Genomic DNA, 18,381 nt, shown 5'->3' with positions numbered 1-18,381 from the left:
CCCATACGATTTGCGGCATTGAAAAACTTAGTTTCATGTCATATACAAAGTCATAGCTCCTATTTAAAAGTGCATAGCCGGAAGGAATATGATTGCATTCTTTAGTTAAATAAATACAATATATAAATATTAACTTCGTGTTAAGGGGTTATATAATATACCTTGTGTTGGACTAAAAAATCGAACATTTTTTATGGCATACTCTAAAAGTACATCATCTTAAAGATATAAATTCAAAAAATCATAAAGATCGGAGCACTAGAACGAAAGTTACAGACCGTGAAAGCACGCAAATTATCCATAAATGAAGTGAACGCAAAACTTTAGATGCGATTATCTCGAAGTCGTGTTTTCTTTGAAAATTACCGTCGCTGTGATCAATATTTATCAAAAACTATTTGACCGATTTGCATAAACTTTTTTTTTAATTATTCGAAGTTACAACCTCATGAGTCTGAAGGGTTCACTTTTTATAAATATTTGCATAGTTCGCTGGAATTAATTATTTTTTTAATTTTTCAACCCCTCAAAAATCGGTTTTTGGAGCAAAGCGGTTTTCATATCGAGAAAAATCTTTTTTGGGTAAATATGTAAACCGTTCAGATTCACTAAAAAATATTTTTCTACAATAATCATTTAATTTTTTTGATTTCAGTTGAGCTGCTCATGCGCTACCCTGATCACCGCAAGCCTCTTCTAAAAAACGGCGTTTCGGTGGAGAGGCGATATCTACAATAAATAATAACATTTTTTAAAATAAAAACACCAAAATGTATTCTTCGAGAGTTACCCTTCAGTATGATATATGCCTCATTTGAATAACAGTTCTAAAACATATTGGAGGTTGAATTAGTTTTAAAGGTTTTTTTCGAAGATTTGGGGAGTTATTGTGAAAAAACGGTACAAAATATTTTATTCGAAGTATTGGCCATCGCTAGCTACAACTTTCGCCCATCTTTCGGGCAATTTCCGGAGGCCGTATCTCCAAAATTCTGGCCGCTGCTTGGCTATCCATGACTCAACCCATATTTTGGTAGCCTCGTACGAGGAGAACCGCTGGTCCGCCAAATCGAGACTCATATGCCGGAACAAATGATAATCGGAGGGAGCTATGTCTGGACTATACGGCGGGTGGGGTAACACTTCCCAGCCAAGCGTTCCAAGGTATTTTTTGACAGGTTGAGCAACATGCGGCCGAGCGTTGTCATGTTGCAAAATAACCTTGTCGCATCAATTGCAGTCGGTAACGATCCCCCGTGATTGTTTCGCCCGGTTGGAGCAGCTCAAAATATACGACGCCGACCTGATCCCACCAAATGCATAGCATGACTTTCTTGCCGTGAATATTCTGCTTGGCCGTCGACGTTGATGCGTGGCCGGGCAAACCCCATGATTTTTTGCGTTTTGGGTTATCGTAGTGGATCCATTTTTCCTCGCCAGTCACCACCCGATGCAAAAAACCCTTCCGATTTTGTCGCTCGATCAGCAATTCGCACGTAAAAAATCGCCGTTCGACGTCGCGCAGCTTCAACTCGTACGGGACCCAATGTCCTTGCTTTTGGATCATTCCCATCGCTTTTAGACGCTTGCAAACGGTTGATTTATCAACGCCCAATGATTCAGCAAGCTTTTCTTGGGTTTGGCACGAGTCCTCGTTTACCAATTCCCCCAATTCCGCGTCCTCGAACTTTTTGGGCTGGCCAAGACGCTCCTTGTCTTCGGTGTGAAAATCACCACTTTTGAATCGTCGAAACCAGTACTCACATGTTGAAATCGACGGAGTATGGTCTGGGTAGGCCTCCTGCAGCAATTCAAGGGCTTGAGCTGTATTTTTTTTCAAATTGAAGCAGAAAAGCAAAGCTTCCCGCAAATTGCGTTTCGACGGCACGAAAGTTGACATACTCGGAGCACGAAAACACTGCGTTGTTTATACTTCAGCGAAATGACAGATACTGATAAACAAAGCCTAGGGATGAGGCTTTGTCATGAATATATATTCAGTATTGCCAACGCGATAAAGTGATAAATAGCGCCATCTGTGTGTCACCTTTAAAACTAATTCAACCTCCCAATATTTAAAAAAAATTATGACAATCGTCCATTTTTTCGGGCTCACAAGGTGTATAACCCCTTAAATAAATTGACTTTAGAGCTATGCTTCAATGGACTTTTGTTTTTATAATTTTGTATACTAGAAGCCGAATCTGCTAACAACAATGCTGCGAAAAATTGACCCACCCTAATGTACATATATGTAAGCATATATTTTGATAATAAAGTAGTTTGTGCATCACGTAAAATTCCCATTCACAATCAATTAATTGCATGGAACACCCAAAAAATCCCTTCATTATTTTTTCTTTGTGAGTGTGTATTCGGCCTTCCTTTGAGATTAATACAAGCCGTCTGAAACGAAACAGCCGCCAAAAGAATTATCCTACAAATATTAGGCGGGCAAAAATAAATACATTGGAAGAATAAAATGTAAGCACAACGAATTCCACACTTTTTGGTGGCACCTATGGAGTGTTCCATAAATGCGTGCATGCCACAAAGCGACTAAATATTCGACATAATTATCGCATTCCATGGCATTCTAAGAATAAACAGATTAGACGATACAATAACAAAATAGCACGCGAGTTTTTGAAGAGGATTTTAAGTATTAATACACACAACACTTGTCTATGGGAATGCTGTAGGTGTGGTTTATTTAGAGTAGGTGTAAATATGCCGGCATACCATTGCAAGCATATTTATTTAACACCTCAAAAATAAAATATTTACTTAAAAGAAATGAGGAGTAGAAAGATAGGCACATCTGAGTTGCCTTTGCTAGCAGCTATTTACGGTTATGCTATGTCGCCATGGCAAGTGTAGGGTGGGCCATGTAAAATTTGCTTTTTGAATCGGCTATAAAAAAACAAAATTAATCAATATTTTTTCAAACTTTTTTTATTTTGAATATTGAACATTGTCATTTATGAATAAAAAATAGTACCGCTCAAATGACTGACACGACTGGCTTTACAGTAGGCCATTCGATCAACCCAATTTTTAAGCACATTTTCGAGTGTTTGGGCTCCAATTTCATGAATGGCAACTTCGATTTCGTGTTTTAAGGCATCAATCGTCTCTGGATGGTTCGCATAGCAGTTGTCCTTAGGGCTCCCCACAAAAAATAGACCAACGGGCTTAAATCACAGCTCCGAGACGGCCAATTGATATCGGAATTTCGGCTGATTATTCGGTTTTCAAAAACGGTAGCCAAAAGTTCGAGTGTAAGTTTGGCAGTGTGACAAGTTACACCGTCCTGTTGAAACGAAATGTCGTCCATGCCATCCTCTTCAATTTTTGGAAACAAAAAACTCGTTGAGCATGTCACGGTAACGCTCTCCATTTACTGTAACCGCGGAAGAAGAAGAAGACTCACCACTTTGGAAATAGGTTTTCAATATTTCCCAATTTTGTTCAAGCGTATAGCGTCCCATTTCGTAAATGTTAAACCGTTAAGTAAATTATGAACACATTTGACATGTCATTTGTGTTACCATTCTCAAAAAGCAAACGCTATATGGCCCACCCTGTATTTCGCTCTCCCATTCGCAATTGCCTCTCTCGTTCGCCTCGTTGCCTTCAATTACTCTTCGAATTACGTAATTCGAAATACAAGGTTTTGAGAGCGAATTACTTCATTTGAAGGTAATTTAGTGTCAATTTCTTTGTGAATTAATAAGAAATGGTTGCCTTCGCTAATTTTGATCGGAAACTTATTGGAAGCTTTATATGCGTCACTGTACTTCCTTCTCGTTGAAATGCAGCACAGCAGCACAGCATTAAGATTGAACACTTTAAAGAAGTGAACAAATAAGAGTTGCAGTCACGAAAATATCCTGATCGCTATTTCGGAACTCTCCGAAGTATTGGACTATACACTCCCACTTACCACTGCCACCACAACGTTCACGATCCTCCTACCCTCAAGCGAAGAGTATAAACAGGACGTTGTAGAAGAGGCTAGCCCATCCATGCACTTATATATACAAAATGGCTAAAAGCTCAAGAACAGGCTGAACGAAGGTGTATATTTCGGTACATCTGCGGTTCTGCTTTGGTTTTCGACTCCTTGACTATTGACGGATGGCAATAATTAAGGCCATGACACTGGTGCTTTGTGAAGAGATACGGAGAAATGGTATCTACATTTCCACTATCAGCCAGACGGCGATAAAATCCCTCACAAGGCAGTCGAGAACCCCCAAGGTAACCATGAAATACCGCACATAACTTAATGAGATGCCCGAGTCATCTCGCCCAAATGAAATTTGGGTTCCTGGCCATTGTGACATTGAGGAAAATTGTAGGGCCAATGAACTAGCGAGACTCGACACCACACTTTATAGTGGGAATATTGAAAAGTTTGTTGACTATAAACATGTAAGCTACTTATTTTAGCGAAATTTTTAAGAAAACCTTATGAAAGGTGGCGTAGCGAAACCACCTACAGAATCGTCCGACAATTGCGGCAGACTTTTAATGCGAAACGCACAGCATCTTTCTTAAGGAGGGAAGCTGGTCTAGAATTTAAAAAAAATCGAAAAATTTTTTTTGTCTTAAAAGGTGCTTTAGGGTCTTAGAAATAATATACCAAATGAGGGATGCCAGCAAAAATGTCTAAATGCCCAAATTTTTCATTCGACGGCAGTGCCTCGCAGGTATGCCCCGAACGCTATTTACAACTTTAAACGCGTTTTTCTCGAAATCACTTTTTTTAAACTGGCCGAAGACATAACTCGAACAAATCTTTACCGATTCTTACGAAATTTTGACAATACATTCGAAATACCTTTCTCCGGAGACGTACGTAGGATTTTTTATTTATATTACATAGTTTTTTTTTAATCAACAATTTTATGTCGTTCTTTATAGTGAAAATTGTAACTTTTTGTTCAAACGTGCACCATTTCGCGAAAAAACAAAATATCGAAAAAATCCTACGTACGTCTCTTTCTGTTGTTATATAGAAACTAAAAAAATTTTATTTTTTGATCCAGGACAAAAATTAAGGAGTTTACGTCTTCGGCAATGGACCCACTAGAAAAGGCGCCTTAGGAGAACTGCTGGACAGCGGCCATTTTGAAATTAATTCAGACGAAAAATTTTGTATTTGTACCATGAAAGCTATATTATTAAACCTATTTCACAGATTTTCGATTGATTCCTTTGTTGAGTCAAAATAAATTCATAAAATATGCCAATTTTTTGCGCTCTAGACCAGCTTCCCCCCTTAAACCGAAATAAGCATGGCTTTAGGTACTGATTTCTGTTATAATTGGGTATTGTTTTATAGGCAGACATACTAAGCATACAGACACATGACTTGTGCAGAAGCTTTCGAAAAGAAAAAGAGGAAGTGACGATCTTGCAGCTTCTCAAAGTCTGAAAATTTTATCTGCAAGAGAGTAAGCCCTTTGAAAAGTTTTTATCAATTTGTGAATATTTTTATAAAATATTTTTTAAAAACTATTTTAGAATTATCTGGGACTATCTGGGAGACGGACGGATGAATTTTGTTGTAAAAAGCACAGAACGAGAATAAGAAGAGCTACCAAAGTGAATGACGAGTGCCCGGTAGAAACAGGGATATTCGCGAATTACTTAGAGAGCGAATCACGTAACGTGGGAACATAACGTTAGTTAAACTTGGATCTTCACAAACAATATCAATAATTTGCCTACAGGTAATGATTTCTGACGTTGTACTTTTTGGACGTCCAAATGTTTAAACTCTGCCAACTATAGAGCAACACAGTTGGAAATGAAGGAACGATTCCCTTAACATATTTAATTTTTTTTTAAGTTTTTGCAAACAATTTTGTCACTGTACAATATTCGTTTCTTTCTTTTGTAAACAATCACTGACACGTCAACTTCAAATGGCTCGTAAATAAAGAATAAAGTTTAATTATTTTCTAGGTTGGTCCATCTTTTTTTATGCCACTTTTGCATAAAAATGAGTTGAATTGCGCGCAATCTGTCAGATAATCGATTTCATGAACTGTTGTCTGACTGACTGTCTTGACTCGAGACGACGTGGACAACGCTCCAGACCTGCCAAGGTACTGAAATCAGGACAGTCGCGAGATGAATTCTGATGGCCCCCTGCAACACCTTCACAACGAAACTTCCGTGCTCCCGATTAAGGAGTACAGCAGAATGCTCAGCAAGTAATTTCTACTTGGATGCTAAGGCCTGAGCCCCCTCCCAGGCGTGTCAGGAGGCATCTCTACAACTACACTGACGAGATCCAAGACAAAACATAACTACAACTACTGGACCGCGCAGTACCATATATAGACAGACACTAAACGACATTCATGGGGAGACTCTTACCATCTTCCTAAACTCCCAACCCCTGAATGCTGTTATCGGAGGCCAACCACCACCTCTTGCAGGCGAAGAGCTTCAGCTATCTCACGAGACACGCGTAACTTTGGCTCATTTACGTTCTGGATATTGTAATGGGTTAAACTTCCACTTATCCAGAATCGACTCAGAACGTGAAGGCAAACCGCACAATACTAACCACCTATACACATGTCCTTTTAAACCTACACACCTAACCACCTGTTCTTCGGGACACAACCTGTCGAAATGTGTTAGACGATGACGATACAACAACAATAATAATAATGAGTTGCAACCCAAGAACCAAGGCAAAGTCGAATTAAGGCAATCAAAAATTATAGTGTTGTCGAGCGTTTAAAAAAATATTTTAGTTTAACAATGAAGTGGCAACCCTATTCGAAAATATTTCTGAACTAAGATTTTATCAAATATTTTTTGCTGGCTATTCATGACGTAACACTTAATGTAACTTATTTAATTATTTTGCATTAATTTAGATAGGTGGCAACCCCATTCAAACTTTATAAAACTATATAAAAACTTTCTATCAAACTCTATAAAAACTTTCTATCAATGTTATTATATCTTTTTACTACTTAAATGCCGGAAGCGATTGAGATATCAAAATGAATTATTATCTCCCTCTTGAAATTGCATGATATTCGATTCATTAGTTCGCGAGTTATTGTGCTAAGAGTGATGCTACTTTTGTTATTTTCAAAACAATGAATCGAGAAGAATTTCGTGCTTTAATTTTACATTGCTTCTTTATAGGAAAAATACCATTCAAGCGAAGCAATGGCTTGAAAAGTGTTATGGGGACTCCGCTCATCAGAAACAACAATAAAACGATGGTTTGTTAACTTCAAACGTGGTTGTAGAGACACCGATGTTGCGCAACGCAGTGGACGTCTAAATGAGACGGTAACACCAGAAAACATCAAAAAGATCCACAACAAAATCGTTTTGAATGATCGAAAAGTAAAGTTGCGAGAGTTAGCTGACATCGTAAGGATATCAAAAGAAGGTGTTGGCTCTATCTTGCATGAGCATGTGACTATGAGAAAGCTCTGTTCAAAGTGGGTGCCGCGTGCCATGTTTAAATGTAATAAACTGGAAGTTTTGTATCGACATGTGACAATGGATGGAATATGGCTCCATCACTTCACTCCGAAATCAAAACGATCGTCATCTGAGTGGACAATAACTGGTAAACCTCGTCAGAAATCACAATAATCTGCTGGAAAGGTTATGTCCTCGATATTTAGGGCACGTGGTGTAATATACATCGACTATCATGAGAAGGAAAATACCATCAACAGAGAATATTATATAGTGTTATTGGAGCGCTTGAGGGCCGAAATTGCAAGGGAACGTCCGCATGTGGCAAAGAAAAAAAATTAATATATTTCTCCAAGACAACGCACCGTGTCACAAGTAAGTCAAAACAATCGCAAAACTGCATGAATTGAATTTCTAATTACTCCCACAGCCACCGTACTCGCTAGATTTGGCTCCCAGCGACTGCTGGTTGTTCGCAGATCTAAAAAAATGCTCGCCGGTAAGAATTTTCGCTCGAATGAAGAGGTTATCGCTGAAACTGAGGACTGAGGCCTATTGCGAGGCGAGAGATAAATCGGTCTACAAAAGTGGTACTGAAATACTAGAGCGGCGCTGGAATAATTGCGTTGTTCTGGATGGGATTTACGTTGATGAATAAAGCTAATTTAAAAAAAAAAAACATGTTTTCTTAGTTAGACCCAGGACTTTTAAGCGCATGTATTATATATATAGAGTAATTAGTAGTAGTAGAAACAAAAAAAATGTCGCTTTCAAAATGCATTATTAGCGCATTTGCTATCCTTTACTTTAACCGACATATGACAGCTATTTGGGAGATAAATGAAAATAGTTGGATTTTAGACGCCATACACACATACATCTTTTTATAATCTTTCACCATTTCATATCAGAAATATCATTCAAGCTTAAGCTATTTATTTGCAGAAACAACATAGAAAAAAATTAAATTTCATTGTCAAAGGGAATTTTTTTTGGGATACTCTATCTTTAACATATCTATAAGCCTTGCACACCTATATTATTTCACCCTGAATTTGAGAAATCGACTCTATAGATATCAAAAACAGTGTATGAAATAGAGAGATAAACACATCAAAGAATTTTTCTATGTATTTGTCTATAAATACATATAAATGTTTTGTGTTGTTGTATTTTTTAAGCCTACAAGAAAATAGAAAGATTAAGAACACACAAAAATAATCTTCTCAACACACCTTTGTAGTTTATTTTTGCCATTGGAAGCAATTTCTACAATCGTTGCATACAGCAAGGCGCTACAACGTATGCACAAAAATCGTATATGCGTGTGTAGTGAAGTGTAGATGTATCTGTTGTGCGTAAAACCTGCGCACACATACTCAAATTCGGCAAAGGGTAGGTTAGGTGTGCTTTGATAAAAGGAAATTCCAAATAAAATAACAACAATAACATCTAAAAGGCAACAAAAGCACATGAGGCAGGCTAACAAATACGAGGCATCAATGGGACAACTCCCAAAAATGTGATACTACAACACACGACAGACAATGGGACACGAGGTAATATAAAAGTGACAACAAATTGCATGCAACACGATTTTCTACGCTACGCTAGAATGAAGTGGACATTTACACGAACAATTTTGTGGCACTACGGAGGATAGGGAAGTAAACGAAATGTTGTTGAAAAGGACGCAATAGAGTGAGAGCGCGATTCAGAGAGAAAGAGTGTCAGAGAATTAGAGACGGAGGGAGTGTGGAGTCTGCGGCACTGAGCGTAAAATGGAAATTGATGTGTCTGTATGTATGTATAGATGGCGCTGTGCATGTTTTGATAAGAATAGTCATTCAGACAGCCAGCTGGGTAGGCAGAGCGGCAGACAGACAGACACTCGTATAGTCAGTTGGCATAATCGACGAACCATCAGATTGCCAGTTTGGTAAATAGTTGGCTGAATAAAAAATGAAGTAGGCAAATAACTATAGCATACTTTGCAGCGTTGTTTGCTTTTGTCAGACGGGCAGGCAGCCAAATTGACTGGTCACCGAAATCATGGTGCAGTCAAGCAGCTGCTAGTTCAAATATACTTTCCGTATACGAGCCATATCCGGTGACGAAGGCGGCAGGCAACGGTAATTTTGATTTATTGGACACGAACACTAATAGATATGTAATTTAAGCGCAAACGGTTTACTGTCATAAAATTATTTGTGACACGAAATTATTCTGAAATGCCCAGTGAATAACCACCAACCAATTTGACATCGGTTATGGCAAATAGTAAGCGGGGGAAAGCGGGGAAAACGAGTAAGGAACTCAGATGCGGAAAAGCATTGTTAGATCTGGGTCAAAGGATATTGACCTAGAGTAGGTACACAAACGCATTTGCACACACACAGGCATACATACACACTCCCACTAACAAATGTTACGCTCTGTTTATCAAAGAAAGAAATGGCATCCATAAAATTTGATGATTCGATAGTTGAGTCGAGAAAAACAATTTTTCACGATTATTTTGACAGAAAATAGTTTTTTTGTAAGGAAGTGATATTGTCTGTGGTATTTACATATATACGCAAACTAATGCATCTACATATATATGTATAAAAGCGTCAAGGCATATACCGGATTTGAAACATTCTGAATGTAGTGAAATTGAAACGAAATGGAATGAAATGTAATCTAATATGTAGAATGATAAATATTATAACAATTCAATAAAAAGATGTAATAAAAATAAGTTGAATTGAAGTGCAGAAGAATGAAATGGATTGGAATAGAATGGGATGGAATAAAATAGAATGGAATAGAATGGGTTGGAATGAAATAGAATGAAATATAATGGAATGGAATGAAATAGAATTAAATTTAATGGAAAGGAATGAAATATATGGAAAGCAATGAAATATAATGGAATTAAATGAAAGGTAATGGAGTGGAATGATGTATAATGGAATAAAATGCTGTGGAATAGATTATAATGACAAAATGGAACAGAACAAGATGCAATAAAGTCAAATATAACGAAATAGAATGAAAAATATTTTAATCAAATTGAATAGAATAGGATGGAATGAAGTGGAATATAATTAATTTTTTATTAAATGAAACAAAACATAAAAGGCTTGGAGTGTAATGAAGATAAAGCGGCCTGATTCTTAGGAGAGAGGAACGGAATGCTATGGAATGGAATGAGCATGGAAGTGAATGGAATAATAGCTTGGAATAGCATAAAATGGAAAGGATTATGACGCAATGAAGTGGATGACAACATATTCACTTAAATTATAGTGGAATAAAGTATGATGAAATGGAATAAAGCGGAATGGAATATAATTTTATTTAATAAAAGGAAGTACAATGATTTGGAATAGAATATGAAGAAAGAATGTGGGAAGAATCGGACTGGAATAGAACTGAATAGTATGGAATAGCGTGAAATAGAATGCTTTGGATTGGTATAAGATATGGCAGATAGAGGGGCATGGAGTGGAATGAATTATGATACGAGGGTTGCCTTTTATATTTTGCGCCTTTGCAACTGTGCGTGTGATGATGTAAAAGTGTAAGTGAGTAAAAAGTGATATGTAAAAGTTATTAAACATTTTTTTTTTTGTTTTCACTTAAGAGCTTTATCTGTTCTTTTTTTAGTGAGTTGCGAAATTCATCTAGCTCAAAAGATTTATTGCCAGTTCCGACGCAGATTATCAAGACAGGAGTGCATTGACTAACTTATAATACTTCGACTTTTGGTGTCGAAATACATCATCATCGTCAAACATAGCGCTACAGCTCGGTGTGAGCCTTAGCTTCCTCCACAATTTTGCCCCATGCATTTCGGTCCGTAGCTAGACTACGATAGTTGGCCACTCCTATGCTTCTTAGATCATCTTCAACGTCGTCTAACCACCTTTTCCGGGGTCGCCCTCATTGATTTCTTCCAATCATGCGAGTATCCAAAACTTTGCGAAGTATTCTCCCATCTGGCATTCTGAAAACTTGTCCTAGCTATTGGATGCGCTGCCATTTAACAAACCGCACAAAGTTTTCGCCTTGTAGGAATTCCTATAGCTCATTATTATTTCTGATGCGATATATATAATACTATTTTCTTCCCGTACTGGATCCAGCATTCTTCTTTCACATGTCCATAATTGTGTAATCGTATCTGCTTTTAGTGTACTCATTTGACATCCATATGTTGCCACTGGTCGATTCAGTGTTTTATATATTTTGATTTTCGTTCTTCTACTCAAGAGCTTGCTTTTTAACACTTTAACCCGGGTAGTCCGAGATACATATTTAATTTGATTCACGTACTCTAATTTATGTTTACCAGTTATAAAGTCTGGCGCTTTGCTCAGGGTGTTAAGGGGGGGGGGGGTAGGGTCACAAAATCGAAATTTTTTTTCTTCACTCATCTTATAGTAAATCATTTCAAGAATGTTGTGTCAAAATTTTAAGTGGATCGGAGCAGAACTCTCAAAGTTATAGCCTTTGTAGGCACTCTACCTCGAATGCGGAGCATCGATAGATGCTTGGCAATTCCCAAGGGCTCGGCTGTCGGCGTCATTTTTTCAAACGCGTTTTTCCCGAAACGACTTCTTAAAAGTCGGTGCCAATCACAACTCCGAAACTATTAAACCGATTCTTTTCAAATTTGGCACACGTTTTCTAAATCAAAAATACCTCCCTTCCACTGTTTTTTTTTATTTTTTTTTTTAAGGTTGTTTTTCACTTACAAATATGGCGAAATTTTTCGCTCGTTTTACGTTTTTTTGCCACCAAAACTATTACAAAAATGAAAAAAAAAAAAAAAATTTTATTAATGGGGGTGGGGGGGGGGAGCATTACGTCATACTTTAACTGAAAAATTCGACTTTTTTAATTTCAGATGATTCTACGACGAATGCCGATTGGTACCGCAGAGCACCTCTCGAAAAACATATCTCCAAAAAAACTTTGTCATGGGCTTATTTGTCAATATTTTATTATTAATATTTTTTAAAAACTTATTGAAAAGATGTACAATAACATGCAACTGATTTTATTAAAGTATCTTAAGCCATATTTCTGTAAAAAATTCAAAAAAAAAGTGTTGTTTTTTAGCGCTAAACCCTATCACCCCCTTAAGTCTTCTGAGACATTTCATTCTGCTTTCATTGGTCTTTAATTCAAAGAATTTTGATTTCATTTGGAGTGCTTGGAATACTTCTTGGAATACACTCAAATTTGCTCGCGCGGAAGACCGGGTCATCAGCGAAGCCACATATTTGGAAAGCTTTGGTAATTGTAGGCTTTTATGGATCAACTTCTTTAATTTCATGGCCTGGGGTCAGAGTAGACAACGTGTCTGCCTGCCTTACTCCTGTACCGCACTTAGGCACTGGGAACCCTTGCAGCAACGAGTTCCAACGTGGCCGTTGATCCTTGCAGGATGAGTTTCGTGAAGGTCACACGAAAACGGTTGTTGTGCCAGAAAAAATTGATACTGTGCGTCAATTGATAAAGTAAGATCGTCATGTGACATATCGCGAGATAGAGGCATCCTTAGACATTAATGGAACCAGAATACGCTCAATATTTCGTGAACATTTGGCCATCAACAAGATTTTTTTCTCATTGAATAGCGCAAAATTCGACAATTGCCCAAGAAAAAACACAATTCAGCCGCCGTGGTTCAAAGCATGTCTGAGATATCGTAACAGATAACGAATCTTAGACCTATGCAAATGAGTCCGAAACAAAACAGCAATCGAGAATACGGGGGTTCTAAGACGAGCTTATTCCAACCAAAGTGGTTCATGGACGAAACACTTCAAAGCAAAGAGGCGGCCATTTTTACGGAAAGTTTAGTTATATTGCAACTGTACCACTAGTATGGTATGTGAATTGTACATAACCATTTGTTTGCCGAAAGTTTTCGGAGAATTGAAGAGAAGCAACCGCTAAATACTAATCATCCTTCACCAAGACAATGCGAGCTCTCACGTATCGGCTCACACAAGAGGCTCGAATTAATGGGTCATCCGTTTTACAGCTCTAATTTCACACCTAATGATTTGCTTTTGTTCACGAACATCAAAAATAGAATGCTAGGTAAACGTTTTTCAACGCCTGAAGTAGCTGTTGAAGCCTTTAAAAAGGTTATTTTGTAGGTAATCTACTTCTGAATGACAAAAGAGCTTTGAAAATTGATTCGAGCCGAAAATTTTGATTATTTGAATATTTCGAAAAACAAGCCGTTTTCATTAATATTTTATTGTTTTCATTATTGGGCGCAAAAAAATATAAAAGGCAGCCCAAGTGGGATTCAAGTGGGATTATGCATTTGAACCTCAACCTAACCTCAAAAAGTAAGAAAAATTGAGAAACTGACGAAAATTTTTTCCTATATTTCATTTAATTCGAAATGTCATTAATTTTCTCAACCTAACCTCAAAAAGTAACAAAAATGCGAAAAATACCAGAAATGTTTCCTTAACTGAAAACATATTTCATTTCATTAAAAATTTCATTAATTTTCGGAAGTTTTCATTAAAATGCTAGTTTTATGAGACTGTAACTTAACCCCACCCACCTCATAAAATAGCAGAAATTACGAAAAAAGCAGGAATTTTAAAATAATTCATAAATGTTTAATGTTATTAAACATTTGGTTAAATTTCGGAAGTTTTTATTCAAATTCAAATTTTAAGAAATTATGATAAATGCAAACTGTCCGCCAACTTGAAAACTAGAAATATATTACTTATACGAGGGTCGTTTGAAAGTAAATAAAACAAATAAAAACTACTTGATTGTTTGGAGTACAAAAAAATTTGCGCGTTCACTTCTGTTAAGTGTTTGGCCGAGCTTCTCCTCCTATTTGTAGGCTTGCGTTTTAATGTTTAATTTACGGACCTACAGTTTTATCCGACTCCGAACAGCAAATGGTTTTTATGAGGAACTTTTTCATGGCAGAAATACACTCGGAGGTTTGCCATTGCCTGCCGAGCGGCGATAGCCCATACCCCATTCGGCTAAGGCGGGCCTCTATTGTTTAGGGTAAACCTTTTTATTTTTGGACACATTCTCCAACCCTGTTCAAGTTTGTTGAGGATTTGTCTAATTCTGAAAAATAGCCATTCGTTTCTGCAATCATCTCATCGTTTGAATAAAATCTTTTTCCCCGCCAGACGTTTCTTCAAATTGTGGAGCAAATAGTAGAGCGAGGGATCCGAGCGAGCCAATTCAGGAGAATAGGTGGGATGTGAAATAAGTTGGAACTCTATTTCCATTAATTTTCCAAACACAACTGCTGAGGCGAGAGCTGGTGCGTTGTTGCAATGGAAAAGGAAAATCACTCGCCTTCTTCGAATCAAACGAATGCTAAACACAAGGAAATTTACCGATTCGACTGAAACTTTGTGTTCGTTCTTCCAAGAGATGCTACTAACTAAACATAACCCCGGTGCGCGCCAGTAGTGCCATCTCTCTGACTTTGCACGGACTTTTCAAACGAACCTCGTATAAATTTTCTCTATTTTCTTAAGACTAAAACGTGCAATGGGTATATGAAGTTTACCTACACTCGAATTTTGGTACGTTTGATATTATAAAGTGTTGTAGTAGTGCTATCAGCGCTTAACGTACTGCCTCAACACCTGCTGCAATACCTTCGCCATCATGCATTGGGTATAACGCAGGCTACTACTTACTATTTATTAATTCAATTATTCAAATTTCCGTAGATAGTTCGCAAATTGTTCGTTTTAGGTTTTCTATTTTCAGTTTTTAGCAACCGCATATGCAAATAACTGTAAAATCCTCACTGATACTGACTCACTTGGGGGGCGGACAACAATAACAAGAATGCTACTATTTACACATCTAAAATAATTAGTAATAGAAAAATGTACAAAAATGCACAAACCGACTTATACTTTTCTACATTCACATATGTACATACATATATGTACACACATACATCTACATACTTGCCTAACTAACTACAAATGTATTCTATTATTTATTCTGTTGGCGATTTGAATTTTGCAGTTACTGTTTCTAGGCTGTCCTACCATTTAAGGCTGCGCTTGAAATTCCTGCTCGTTTTTGTTGTCCGTATTGCGCTTGGCAGTTATCGGTTGGGCGCTGCTTAGCTGGCTTAGCTGGAGCTAGCAAACTAGTGGCTGATGGCTGAAGGCTTTGCTGGCTTTAAAAGGCGTGTTCCCGTTTTCGTTTCACTTTCTGGCACATACACATTTTTTGCTTATACTACTCCACAACAACAACAGCAAGCACAATACGGTTCAAGCGCTTCAACTTCGTTGTTGTCGTTGTCGTTATTGTTGGCGTCGTTGTCGTCGTCGTCGGTGTCGTTGTCGCCGCCACCCAAAAGTGTATCCCAACAGCAGGCAGCTAGCAAAGATTTTCTTCAAGTACTTCAATTCTCAACGCGCATACACACACACACACATACGTATATACACACTCACGGAAAACATGAATTTTTCACGCTTTTGTTTGCTCTATAAGGGATTTGCATTTAATTAATTCAATTGAAATCAATTATTTAATTCACGTCTTTCACATTTCATTCAATTATTGCATTTTTATTTCACATTTCACATTTTCATTGTCATTGCATTATTTCACATTTATTTGAATGCTCGCCTGCACATTTTTCTCATTTCTTTCTTTCTGTTCTTATAACGCGACGCTACGCTTCTTAAAACTGACTGAATCTTGATTGCTCCACTAAAGTGTCAGGCTGCCCCAGCTTGGCGTGTCAGTGAGTGAGTGAATGAGCGAGCAAATGAGTAAATATCTACGCACACATACATGCACACTTCAGTGATTGAGTATCTCTGCGCCATAGCGCCACAAATTTGTTGTGCGTTCTATTGGATGGAAATTATACATACACACGCGCATATGTACATACTTAGAGTCGCTTGTACTCTTGTGCTGAGAGCAGTGGCTCGGTAGTGTTGACAGTAGTGATAGAGTCGGCGTCAGCGTAGAATTGTTCCGCTACTGGTGGCAAGTGCATTGGCGAGTTGGGGCGCACTCCAATCATTGTTGCTTTCCTATTTGTGTGTGCGTGTGTGTGAGGCAGAAACGCGTGTGGCGCTACGTTAACACCCACACATACTGCGAGAGCACGCGCCACGAATGGCTAGAATGACAAAATGTGGTAGAGAGCGAGAGTGTTTTGTTTACAAGTGTCTTCTTAGCTGGGGATTTACAAGTGAAAGATATTTGGGGTTGCCAAGTGGTTGCTTTCAATGCTAGAAGTATACATATATAAGGCTGAAGAAATATGTACCAGGTAGATTTCATAAGGGTAAGACTCCGTCACAAAGTAAGCAAAATGCCAGTAGTGTTTACATATTTTTAGATTTTTGAAAACTAAAGGATTAAAATTAAATTAATTAATTTGGCTAAACTTTCCATAACTACTACGATATATTTGAATGGGGTGCGGAAGGGGAGGGGGGCGTGGCACCACCCAACACGCCTAATAGAAAGAACAAGGTCATACCATTAAAACGATAAAAGTCCCAACCTCCTAGAGTTCCTATAGAACTCCCAGGAAAAGTTTAAAAATTAGGTTTTTTACGACCGTATTTGCATCTTGTACTGAAATATCGTTGAAGAGAAATGTATAAAGCAATTGTTAACCCAGCAAGCATTTAGCTTAGGTTTTATAACTTATGCTATTTATGATAATTTGCATTATCGTAAAATTTATAAGTGACTCTGGCGAAAAATTTATTATTTTTATAAAAGTTTTATTTGATTAACAATTTTTTGTTTTCTTCAGATTTAGAATAAAAATCGCACGATGCTACAAAAAAACAAAAAATTGTTTATCAAATAAAACTTTTATTAAAAAAAATAAATTTTTCGCCAAAGTCACTTATAAATTTTACGATAATACATACATATATTTAAAATTAAAGAGCGCTTTTTATATAAATATATATATATTTTTTAACATGTATATATACATATTGTAAATTCCCAAGTAAGAAAACGCGCAGGTGAAAATTTGGCAATTGGAAATTAGCGCGATTTTTTATTCCAAATTTTCAGTATTTGTGAAAATAATGATTTATCGATTCATCGTGTGATTTTTTAGTCCAAATATTAAATATTATGAGAATATCTTTTTATCGCGATTTTTTAGTCCAAATTTTCACTATTTTTGAAAATAATGATTTTATCGAAGGCCAGAGGTAAATTTAATACTTTTAAAAATTACAAAAGTTCTATTGAACCTCATTGTTGGTTGACTGGGTTGTTTCGGTTTCACTTTATTCTTTTCTCACTATCGCTCCTTTGACAGTTCGTCTCGCACGGAATTACAAACGTTTAGAAGAACAATTGTAATAATAGAATTTTAATAAAATTCATAGTATTATTGAGTAACAATAGCTTTAAATCAAATTTAGAATTAAAAAGAGTATTTCTAATGGAGTATTGTTACTTTCCTGTGCTTGTACAGGGTTTTCCAATAACAGGTGCTATTTTGAATAGCCTGCTATTTCAATAGATGCCACTTTTTATTAAAATTCACTATAAAAATGGTGAATATTTGGCAGACACAGTTCGTAAAACTCGAACATTTTTGGGTCATCGTGAAGCACCTTGTCGGACCGCAATACAGACATTGGTGCAAAAAATCGAGCAGTTAGGACAAATTAGTGATATTGCATGCAAAAATATTGCTGTTGTAGGCGAAATTGTTGAAGAAAACCCAGGTTTGTCCTTTCCTCGTCGTTCCTTGGAATTAGGCATTCCACAAACGTCATTACACCGTATATGGGCTCAGAAAATCCAAGAGTTATTGTTGAAAAGCCTCTCTATCCTCAACGTGTGACAGTTTGGTACGGTTTATGGTCCGGCGGAGTCACTAGA

General features: G+C 37.1%; 1 protein-coding gene across 2 annotated transcripts in view; it reads right to left on the bottom strand.

Annotated features, from left to right (window-relative positions):
- Positions 1-16,153, bottom strand: part of LOC129253313 (ankyrin repeat and sterile alpha motif domain-containing protein 1B) — a 49,857-nt gene extending 33,704 nt beyond the window's left edge. For both annotated transcript variants that reach the window (XM_054891620.1, XM_054891621.1), the window contains exon 1: positions 15,537-16,153. The gene's annotated coding sequence lies outside the window, so the exon portion shown is untranslated. The remainder of the gene's footprint in view (positions 1-15,536) is intronic.
- Positions 16,154-18,381: the final 2,228 nt, after the last annotated feature.

Source organism: Anastrepha obliqua, chromosome 1, assembly GCF_027943255.1.
Source record: "Anastrepha obliqua isolate idAnaObli1 chromosome 1, idAnaObli1_1.0, whole genome shotgun sequence".
In the NCBI taxonomy this organism is placed as follows: domain Eukaryota; kingdom Metazoa; phylum Arthropoda; class Insecta; order Diptera; family Tephritidae; genus Anastrepha; species Anastrepha obliqua.
This window is presented reverse-complemented; position numbering and strand designations above follow the sequence as displayed.